The sequence below is a fragment of the Diabrotica virgifera genome, chromosome 7 (assembly GCF_917563875.1).
Source record: "Diabrotica virgifera virgifera chromosome 7, PGI_DIABVI_V3a".
Lineage (NCBI taxonomy): Eukaryota > Metazoa > Arthropoda > Insecta > Coleoptera > Chrysomelidae > Diabrotica > Diabrotica virgifera.
This window is the reverse complement of record NC_065449.1, coordinates 164953019-164965342: the sequence shown is the minus strand read 5'-3', so window position 1 is coordinate 164965342 and position 12324 is coordinate 164953019. Positions and strand designations below refer to the sequence as shown.

General features: G+C 32.3%; 2 non-coding genes across 2 annotated transcripts; both read left to right on the top strand.

Moving 5' to 3' along the window:
* Positions 1-2429: 2429 nt before the first annotated feature.
* On the top strand, positions 2430-2501 carry Trnaw-cca (transfer RNA tryptophan (anticodon CCA)). Its single transcript has one exon. It is a non-coding gene; the product is annotated as a tRNA-Trp (tRNA).
* Positions 2502-11777: 9276 nt separating this feature from the next.
* Positions 11778-11849, top strand: Trnaw-cca (transfer RNA tryptophan (anticodon CCA)). The gene has a single exon. It is a non-coding gene; the product is annotated as a tRNA-Trp (tRNA).
* Positions 11850-12324: the final 475 nt, after the last annotated feature.

Below are 12324 nucleotides of genomic sequence, written 5' to 3'. Positions count from 1 at the left end.
AACTTCAAGCTTTTGAGCTATGGCTGTACAGAAGGATCCTGAAAATACCATGGACAGACAAAGTCACCAATGAAGAAGTACTACGGAGGATGAACACAACCGCAGATTTAGTCAACATCGTGAAGGGCCGTAAGCTGCAGTACTTAGGGCATATAATGAGAAATCAAGGCAGATACCAGCTACTCCAGTGCATTTTACAAGGTAAAATTGAAGGAAAAATGACCCCACGACGAAGAAGAATATCCTGGCTTGCTAACCTGAGAGCATGGTATAGAAAGACCTCAACTCAACTATTCCGTATAGCAACTAACAAAGTCATCATAGCCAGAATGATCGCCAACGTTCGGAACGGACAGGCACCCTAAGAAGAAGATACAACCCCCTCCAGGCCGAAACCAAATTTTTTGAGTAGTATGGACATCTATAATAATAACCTATATGTTTCCTGCAGCCGATTTTGATGATATACATAGTTATAAACAAATGAAAATAAAAAAACGGTAAATTTTCGCTTTTTTCGTCTATTACCAAAAAGTTAAGCATTTTAAACAAACTTGAGAGTAAGAAACTTAAAAATCGTATAAAAAACTTCAATATGGCGTTCGTTGAATATGTATATTCTTATTGGTTGCTTAGAAAATTGCAAAATAAATCATAAATTCTGAGTTTTTATAAAATTTTGCCAAATTCATAACTTATGTAAAAATTAACTTAGAACCTTCTTATTACACGGAATGCTGAGACTTCTGGTGCTTAAATTATACCCTAAATTTCAAAGCAATTGGTCAAATAGTTTAAAAGTTATTTAATCTGTTTTTCCCAAATTAATTTTTTTGCAACACTATAAGTCAGAAAATGATGAAGTTACAATAATACTTTGGATAGTTTATGAAAGAAGAAAATTTACACTATTAATTTAATTTAAAAAATTACAAAAAAATAATTCTAAATATTGCAAAACATTATTTTGCAAGAACATGTGAATTTAGAAAACGGGGGGGGGGGCTAACTTCGTCCCTAATGGTCCTAGGACAATTATTTTTCTTTCTAAATGTGTATAAAAATCCAGTCTTTCTAAATATGAAAAAATAATTTTTCTACGGGTAACGGTTAAAAAGTTATTCTAATTGTTTTTTAGTAAGCAAAAAATCGACATGTTTTGCAAAATAATTTTACACTGTTTAAAATTACTTTTTGTCATTTTTTTAATTAAGTTATTAGTATAAATGTTCTTCTTTCATAAACTGTCTGAAGTATTATTGTAACTTCATAATTTTCTGACTTATAATGTTGCAAAAAAAAATTGATTTGGGAAAACAAATTAAATAACTTTTAAACTATTTGACCAATTGCTTTGAAATTTAGGGTATAATTTAAGCACCAGAAGTCTCAGCATTCTGTATAATAAGAAGGTTCTAAGTTAATTTTTACATAAGTTATGAATATTTACAAAAACCCAGAATTTATGACTTATTTTGCAATTTTCTAAGCAACCAATAAGGATAGACATATTCAGTGAACGCGATATTGAAGTTTTTTATACGATTTTTAAGTTTCTTACTCTCAAATTTGTTTAAAATGGTGAAATTTTTGCTAATAGACCAAGAAAGCGAAAATTTACCGTTTTTTGATCTTCATTTGTTTATAACTATGTATATCATCAAAATCGGCTGCAGGAAACATATAGATTATTATTATAGATGTCCGTACTATTCAAAAAATTTGGTCTCGGCCTGGAGGGCAGTGCCGGTTTAACCTAACTTCGGGCCCTGTGCACTGGAGGTTTAGGGGCCCCTTCATTGTTATTCGTTGTCAGTTTTTTAACAAGAAAACACATGTATTAACTATAAAGGTTTATTGTAAAATCCATAAAGTATTTTTTTAAATAAGCAAGAAGAATAGCAAACGTAAAAATAATCCAAAACATACATTTAAAAACATAAATAACAAACAGAAAGTTCCACAAAACAACACATGACAAGCAAAAAACATGCTAAAAAATACATAAAGACAAAAATACATAAAGACACTACCTGGGTAGTTTTTAATCAATGACATGGCGAAATCTGACAACTTTCTGTAGTTTTTGGAAAAGGACCCCGTCACAAACACTGACACGGGAGCTAGGCTACGACACTGTGTAGTGTGTATAGGCGTGAAGAGATGTAACAATAGAACAAAGGCGTTTGCAGTGTATTGGCGTATCTGCGTATGAGATTTTTTCAGAGAATATGTAAATTATTTAGCGACTTTATTTTTTTTATAATTAAAAGGAACGGGCCCCTCTGGGGCCCGGGCCCCTGGGCGCCCAGTGGATAAACCGGCACTGCTGGAGGGGGATGTGTCACGAGAAAAATCTTATTTCTCTGGACTAGAATGTGATTAGCTGCCAATACTGTGCAAATAATAGTAATATTTATTGTTTATAAGACTCCGTGGCGCAACGGTAGCGCGTCTGACTCCAGATCAGAAGGTTGCGTGTTCAAATCACGTCGGGGTCATGACTTTTTTTCATTTTTGACCAAAAGGTAATAAGTAATAAGTAGATTACTTATAGTGGGAAAAATTAAAGATTATCCATGATAGTGTGACCAACTAGCCCGAAAAATCCGGGACATGGCCCGAATTACTAAGTCGTGTCCTGGCGTCCCGGACAAGGCTTCCGGGCCATCCGAATTTTCGACGTTTTGGTAAAATTCTATTTTGAAATTTTGAATACGTTATTCTTCTAATTCAATGTTTCGACAAATATGATAGTACTTACAGTCGGAAAAATGAAAGAATACCCATGAACGAACATATAAAACACGCTGTATTTTCCTGTCACCGTGTCACAAAGAAAATTGCCCAGCGCAAGTACATGTAATAATAATTATTACATGTACTTGCTCTGGCAAATTTTTTGTATGACACGGTGACAGGAAAATACAGCGTGTTTTATATGTTCGTTCATTAGTATTCTTTCATTTTTCCTACTGTAAGTAAGAAGTGATCAACAAAAAATGTTCTGAAGCTGTTTTCTTGTGGCATGTTTGACAATTATATTTTTGATCGGATTAAACCACAATTGGTTGTAAAATAATAATTAAATTTTTATAATAACTTGTTATATTTACATGGAAATCCAACATTAGTTGATTTTCTAATTTTTCCTTTTTTGATAACGATTTCCAGATTTGAAGCCGAAACGTCAAAAACTAACAAATATGTAATTATCATTACAATCAATTGTGGCTTAATCGCGTCTGAATTATCATTGTCAACACAAAAATGTTAAATAATCAATAAAATGATGATATTTATTTATTTATTTAGCGTATGGCTCTATCACAGTTTTTGTATAAAAATAAAGATCACAATACATTAAAAAATAATAATAATTAATTTTTATAAACGAAAATTTAGTTGATAAATATATTGAATCGATTCATTGGTCGCCATTAAAAAATCGGACCAATTGCCACTGTACGATCTGATGGGGCATTCCTCCACCAAATGCTTAACCGTTTGTCTTTCAGCACCGCAATCGCAATTTGGAGAAGGTATTTTTCCCCATCTAAAAAGTGAGTCAGAGCACCTACCACAGTTGGTTCTAATTCTATTTAGTGTAGTCCAGATCTGTCTTGGTTGATTGAAGCCCTCTGGTTTGCTTGTAATACGTGGCATATTTCGGATGTCAGGTGGAGCATTCTTCTCCCAATCTTCTTGTCAACGGTCGGTTATTTCGAAATTCCTTTCAATTAGTATCCTTGCAGAATCCAGAGGGTTTTTTCTTGAACGAAGCCTACTTATGTCTCTGTCGTTAATATCAACGTGAGAGCGGAGTACAGAATCGGCGTTAACTTTAGTATACTCCCTGACAAGAGCATGTTCTCGACGGATTTGTGAGGGGGCTATGTGGCTTAGTGTTGGTAGCCAATACGTTGGTGTGGCCTTGATTGTACCTGATATAATACGTAAAGTCTGGTTTAGTTGGGCATCAACACGTTTGGTGTGTGGGCTGTTGAGCCATACCGATGCACAATACTCTGCAACTGGATACACGAGTCCCAGTGCTGTCGACCTAAGTGTATTCGCTGAGGAACCCCATGTGGTACCGATGATATAAAATATTTATATTAAAAAAATGGCCCCATTTTCATTGAAAAGTCCCGGATATCAGGTATTTTTTTCAGCCTTGTCCCGAATTCAACTGAATTGAAGTTGGTCACACTACGGGCCATGAACGATCACATCAATCACTTATTTTGTATATGCTGTTTTTTTCTATAACAAACGTTTGTTATTTATAAAAAAAGACAGCAAATACAGAATAAGTAAAAAATAAAACTATGTATGTACCATTTTTTTTCAGTTGCAATGCGAAGGTAAAACTGTCTTATTTTTCACTTAGAACAGAGAGCGCAAACCAGCATTCTAAATCGACGATTTTCGACTCTATTTGCAGTCGTCATCAGAGAGGCGTAGGTTTGCTGCTCTCTGCCCCAAGTGACGGAACTCCGAGAGCTTATCCCCGCATTGCAACTGACGTTTATGGAATAGGTGTCTAACGACATCTGGTAACTGAAAGTCAAAGTTTTAAAGTTCTCAACCTAATAGAAATATTAAAATATTGAAAAATATTAAAAATATTCCTAAAATATATTTAATCGAAAACTTATTGGGCCATTTTCTTGGTAATACCTCCATGGCTTCTAAAAATTGCAAGCTGAAGATGGATGCTAAAGCGAAGAAGACAAGAGGGAATTCAAAAACTTACAATTCACGACCCCGTCTGTTCAGCTGGTAAATTCCAACGGAAAATGGACCTAGTTACTCAAAGGAGTAAAACTAGTGTAAAAATGTATACCAGTTTTATTTCTATAAGGAAAATTTTTAATATTTTTCAATATTTTTAATATTTCCATTAGGTTGAAAACTTTGACTTTCAGTTACCAGATGTCGTTAGACACCTACTCCATAAACGTCAGTTGCAATGCGGGGATAAGCTCTCGGAGTTTCGTCACTTGGGGCAGAGAGCAGCAAACCTACGCTTCTCTGATGATGACTCCAAATAGAGTCGAAAATCGTCGATTTATAGTGCTGGTTTGCGCTCTCTCTTCTAAGTGAAAAATATGACAGTTTTGCCTCCGCATTGCAACTGAATAAAAATGGTACACATTTTTATTTAATTTTATATTAGTTTTACTCCTTTGAGTAACTAGGTCTATTTTCCGTTGGAATTTACCAGCTGAACAGACGGGGTCGTGAATTGTAATTTTTGAATTCCCTCTTGTCTTCTTCGCTTCAGCATCCATCTGGCTTGTAATTTTTAGAAGCCATGGAGGTGTTACCAGGGAAATGGTCCAATAATTTTTCAATTAAATATATTTTAGGAATATTTTTCAATATTTATAAAATTTATATTAGGTTGAAAACTTTATAGACCAGAGCGCATCTGTAAAAATATTAGTACATTTGGACGTTGAGAGGTGACTCAAACTTTTTTGCAGAAATTGCTTGAAAATAAATCAAATAATAATATTTGAGTTATCCTCCCTCTCAAAAAGGTCCGGAACATTGTTTAAATAATCAAAATGTCAAAAAATTAAGGAAAAATTCGATTTTTTTCTTGGTTTTTTGATTATAACTTTAAAAGTATTCATTTTCGAGAAAAGTTGTACTGAGATAAAAGTTGCGTAATTAAATTTCCTACAATATAGAATTGGTTAAAATTTTAAGAAATGGTCACCCTTGTTGGAAAATAGCAAAAATTGTGAAAAAAACATACAAAAACAAGTATTCGCATTTTACGTTTTTCAACCAGTTATGCTACACTTAGGACTTTCATATTTCACCCTGAAAAATTTTATGATACAGTAAAACAATATTGTAAATTTCATTAAGATCGGTTTGATAGATTTTTCAAAATAAATTTTGCAATCCAGCTTTCGTAAAAAAAAATCATTTTTTCAAAATGTTACAGGACTGAAAATAAAGCAGATAGCAAGTTGAAAATTTTTTTGCATATACATAGAAGTGTACTGTACCTGTCATTTGCAATTTCGCAAAATTAAAATCGCTTAACACCACGGCGTCAGGATTTTTTTTAAATAAACATTAATTATTGGTGCTACGCGCAGGACAGCGGATAGGTTGCTCTGATTGGGCATTCCAATGACCTTTGATAATATTTGATAAATTTTAATTTTTATGACATTTCGATATAAATAAATAAATTTGTTTATTGCAAAATAAAAACACATATTCTATCCTTTGAAATAACACTTTTATTAACAAAAACTTTCTTTGTTCATATATTTTAATTTAAGTAATAAAATTTTATTATTTTTAAACATATGCAATTGTTTAAACAATATTTCACAAACAATAATAAAATTAGTTTTATTTTTGTGGAATTAAAAAATTAAAATACAACAAAATATAGAGTAAGAAAATAATATATTAGATAAAGATTGGAAGAAATTTTGGTGGAAATCAACCTGTGTGAATCGAACACCGCTGTCCTGCGCGTAGCACCAAAAATTATTGTATATTTCAAAAATTTTCTGACGCCGTGGTAATTAATCGATTTTAATTTTGATAATTGCAAATGAAAGGTACAGTACACTTCTATAAGCAAAAAAAAACTTGCTATCTGCTTTATTTTCAGTCCTGTAACATTTTGAATAAATGAATTTTTTTTGCGAAAGCTGTATTGCCAAATTTATTTTGCAAAATTTATTGAACCGATCTTAGTGAAATTTACAGTATTGTTTTACTGTATCATATAGTTTTTCTGGGTGAAATATGAAGGTCCTAAGTGTAGCATAAATGGTTGAAAAACGTTAAATGCGAATACTTGTTTTTGTATGGTTTTTTCGCAATTATTGCTATTTTGCAACTAGGGTGACTATTTTTTAAATTTCTAACCAATTTTATATTATAGTAAATTGAATTACGCAACTTTTATGTCAGTACAACTTTTCTCGGAAATGAATACTGTTAAAGTTATAATCAAAAAACGAAGAAAAAAATCGAATTTTTACTTCAATTCTTGACATTTTGATTATTTAAACAATGTTCCGCACCTTTTTGAGAGGGAGGATAACTCAAATATTATTATTTGATTTATTTTCAAGCAATTTCTGCAAAAAAATTTGAGTCACCTCTCAACGTCCATCTCAAAACAGATCCGCCCTGGACTATTAAAACCTCGACAAAATAAGTGATTTTTAATAAATTTGATTGATGTGATCGTTCATGGGTAATCTTTCAGTTTTCCGACTGTACTTGACTCTTAAAAAAATGGTTAATAGTTATGATCCATGGGTCTGGACTTTTTCTGGTCGAAACCACTTACCATAGGCGTAACCAGGATGATCCTAAGGGGGGGTTAAAACTACTGGAAAGGGGGGGTTACAACTACTGGAAGGTCTCTGAGGGGTATGGTGTTAAGCGTATAAGTTACGCCTATGCCACTTACCACAGCTTCAAATCTTTTCAGGAAGGGTGGACTAGTGAGTGGTCCACTCCAAACAGGACCCGCTCCAACAACTGATAGGGCAAGCAACTCTTGCTAGAGGAAGTGAATCGTTTATTTCAGAAAGGGCTCAAGTGACTAATTTTGACAAAATGAGTTTTTGGTTGAATTTTTTAATTTAAACGTAAATACAGCTTTTGTTGCAGAAAGGAATCAATTGCTGCCATTGGTGTTGCCTTGGCAGCACAGAGAAATTAGCGTTTAGTGCAGAAAGGGGCCAAACAACGCATGACTCCTTGCTTAAAAATTGTGTAACCACCAACTTTATTTCAGAAAGGGGCCAAGTGCAAAAAAATATTTATTTCTTTCTTAAACAAATTAACAAGATAAATTTTTGAAAAATATAATACTTTTTGACAAACACTAGAGGTTATTAGTGAGAATTTTTATTTTATATAATAAATAAAATTTTTGTTGAATGTAAACACCAACTTTGTTTCAGAAAGGGGTCAAGTGCAACAAATTATTTATTTTTTTCTTAAACAAATTAACAAGATAAATTTTTGAAAAATACGATACTTTTTGACAAACACTACAGGTTATTAGTGAGAATTTTTATTTTATATAAATAAAAATTTTGTTGGATATAAACACGTTTTTTTTTTGTTTTCCTCAAAAGCAGGTTTTTGTGACTTGACCCCTTTCTGAAATAAACGATTCAAGTACTGTGCGCTTGGAGGAGGTGATAGGGTCTCGAATATCACACCTGCTGGATAAATAATAAATAAATAAGATAAAAAATGGTATCGAATAAGTACCCGCGGTTCAAGTGGACTTAAAATAACGTAAGCGGACTCATTTTATATGAGGTTCGCTGTTTCTTGATCAAATGATGAACTATTCATAAGAACATCTCAGAGTTGTAGACTTATAAGTTGTATAAGAGTTGTAAGCTTACATACAGTCAAAAGAAAACTAATATCAATAACAAATAATAACAACTACAATTTACTAAAATTAGATAAATCGTCAATATTCTGTAGAATGAGACATAAAAGCAAAGACAAAAGCAATTTATTGCACAATTTATATAAATTGCAAATTGAACATACTTACAACAAACAAAAAAATACAACATTAGGAACTAACAAGTTTACGCTACTGTGTATGAAACCCAATTTTCTTAGTTATTCATTAAAAAACTCTTCTCTTGAATAATATGATCTTTTAGCTAGATAGGCTTTTGTCATTTTACGGAACTTTGGGAAAGTTGTTGCAGATTTAATTTGTAAAGGGAGATGGTTGTATAGTTTATTTGCTGAATATAATATAGATTTCTTTATTAACTCAGTGGATAGGATCGGTAAATAAAAATTAAAGATTGAATTTCTGGTTGAGTAAAGATGATTACGCCTTGCTGGAAATACATGAAGGTGTTTACGAATTAAAGAAACCGTTTCTAGAATACATAAAGATGGAAGTGTTAAAATTCCGTGATCTCTGAAGTAACTTCTGCAACGTGTAGATCTTCTGAGGCCAAATAGATATCTTACTGCTATTTTTTGCAATTAAAAAACAATTAAAAGCACTCTTGGGAGTGCCGACAGAAGTAAAAACTTCTTATAGTATATAAATTATTACGAGCTCAATGCTTTTCCCCATCCAAAAAGAAGTGCTATATTATATACGCGTTGCGTACGTTCTATACCATTTTTGTATACATACACGTAATATATATATATATATATATATATATATATATATATATATATATATATATATATATATATATATATATATATATATATATACGTACGAAATTTAGTTCGGCAAAGTGATGACGGTGGCAAACTCAATACTTTTTTACTTTTTTCCTATCTAAAAAGTGCACAACGTCCCTAAAGAAGTTTTCACTTTAAAAATTTATTTCGTCAAACAATGACGATCGCTAATTTAATCATTTTTCCCCATATAAAAAGTGCACAACGTCCCTAAAGAAGGTTTCAGTTCAAAAATTTATTTCGTCGAAGCAATGACGGTCGCTAATTCAACCTTTTTCCCCATCTAAAAAGTGCATACGTTCCCCAAAAAAGCTTTGACTTCAAAAATTAATTTGTTAGAACCATTTAGTTTACTGACTTCCAAATGATAATTTTTACAATGGAGTGTGTTGTTACATAATTTCTAATTTTAACAAGTTGTACACCATAGTCTTTAAATATGAAAAGCTAATTTTTCAACTTCCTGTGGAACTGTCATTTCTTTCTTGTCATCGTTCTGAGGCAAAATCTGAGTTCTGTCACCCATTTCATTGCCATTTGCTGCCAGACTTTCACCATGTAATCAAGTCAAACCACAGCTCAGATGTTACCTGGAGCATAATATTAAAATATTTTAAACATCCATGCTCTAGTTGGCATTTTCAACCGATGTTTCCTTAAGGGACCACTTATACAGGGCTTTGACCCACATATTTTTGTTAAACTATATCTTGGTGGTTAGCATGTAAACTTCACGTCAGCACTGACGATGACTGGTAAACCAGTCAAAAACTAGTTATGTGATTGTGATGTAGCCCTTTTTAGATTTTAAATATATACCTTTTATAAAGGATTTACTGTTTTTTTGTCTCTAAGGAAGTTTTCATTTCAAAAACTTATTTCGCCGAAGCGATGACGGTCGCTAATTCAACACTTTTTTAGCTGATTTGACAAGTTTTGGATATGTTGTCCTGTACTATATTCAGTGACAGAAACGTTGGTAGTAAATTTCCTGATGTATAGTAGTGAGCGCATATTCTTGGCTGATATGCGGATACCTTTCGTAACCCAAGGTTTCCGATGTTTTGGCTTAATAGTAATTAGAGAAAATGCCTTATTGAAGATGCGGAGAAGCTTATCTAGAAAAATACTGAAATTATAGTTCACGTCTATATATAAGGAAAGTGCCACTCTGAAGTTAAGCATAAATTTTGGAATTTACGAAAATTCTGGGCCGAAAAAATCCTACCTAAACGTCGGGTCTTTGAGGAGGGTTTGCTGAAGATGTTAAACTTCGTATAGACTGTTTCATGGTCAAATAGTCCCGCATTAATAACTGTAGAGCAGACATCAAGGGGTGAGAAATCTGAGACAATAATATACCTAATCGATTATAGTAGATGTAGTTTTTGTAATCCTTGTAGGAGAATTAACGTACACTTGCATATTTTTGAATTTTCTTTTAAATTTTGCATATACTGGTACAGTGGAACCCCGATAAGTCGGCCCCCGATAACTTGGAAGTCCGGCTAACCCGGACCGACTTTTATCAGACAAACATTTCATCAATAAAAATGTATGTAATATAATATTTGAGATATAATGGGTATTTGTGTAATTTGAACTACATATACGATGATAAAAATGACTCATGGCACACGACGTTCATTGTTGTGTTATGGGAAACAACAGGCACCTGTAATATCCTTTATTTATTTTAAACTCTCTTAGCATTGTTTAAAAAAGACTAAAAAACTATTAAAAAATTATTTTTTTAAACAATGGTATTAGTCTTCACAGTTATTAAATAACATAACATCACAGTACAGTCGTATTGTTCGCTTCCGTTCTGTAATCGTTCGTAAATCTATTCATATTTTGTGTTTGCGTGTTTTTTGTCTACGTAATGGCAACAAGACGTAAAAATGTTGTAGTGACAACGGAAAAGAAACTAATTGATAAAGACGTAATTGATACGTAATTTAGATGTGTACTGTGCATATATATATATTTCATGTTATTTCAATTATAACGGAGTTTATCTGTAAGTATGCTGTATTTTATTAATTTTTACCATTTTCTCCGGCTAACCCGGATTTTCGATAACCCGGATCGGCCGCAGTCCTGATTAATCCGAGTTAACGAGGTTCCACTGTATATTTAAAAATAAAATGAACTAGTATGATAGGTTTTCAAAACGAATTTACTTGTTGATTCATGGTTCAAATACCATCGTACCTGATATTACCAAAATATAAATAATTCTGTATCCAATAAAAATATAATATTATTTAATGAATATTTTCGCCAGGGAGCAATGTAAAAATAAATAATAAATAACTAACTCTATTACGAACACTTGTATGTCATTTTAAAAATACTACTACTGTGAAATTTTTCACAAAGTATGTAAAAGTAGGTATGTAATTTAAAAAATTCATTAGCAATAGCAATACCTACATACTTAATATACGTCTGTCTATTAATTGTCAATGAGTATAGATGCAATTAGCTGCCAATACTGTGTAAATAATAGCAATATTTATTATTTTCAAGACTCCGTGGCGCAACGGTAGCGCGTCTGACTCCAGATCAGAAGGTTGCGTGTTCAAATCACGTCGGGGTCATGACTTTTTTTCATTTTTAACCAAAAGTTAATAAGTAATAAAAGTTGTAGATTACGTATTAATTAAAAAATATGGTTAAATAGTAATGATAAAATATCAGTCGAGTTTATTTAAATGTTCGTGATTGGCGAATGGATTTAGTGTCCGCAGTCATATAAACCCAAACAAACAACAATGTTCGTGACAAATGATGTGATTAAATACGAAATATTACCAATTAATTTGACGTTTTTTTGTTTTTACTTATTCCACGAACATACGCCTGTTTTGGATTACTTCGACAACGAATATTTTACTGTGCAAAATAAGAAGAACGAAAGTAAATTGCAAATTATATTGTTGTTTATTAGAATAATTATAATTATTAGCGCCATTTACTTTCGTACTTCTTATGTTGCACAGTAAAATATTCGTTGTCGAAGTAATCCAAAACAGGCGTATGTTCGTGGAATGGCCCATACGTGTTTGTTTTTTA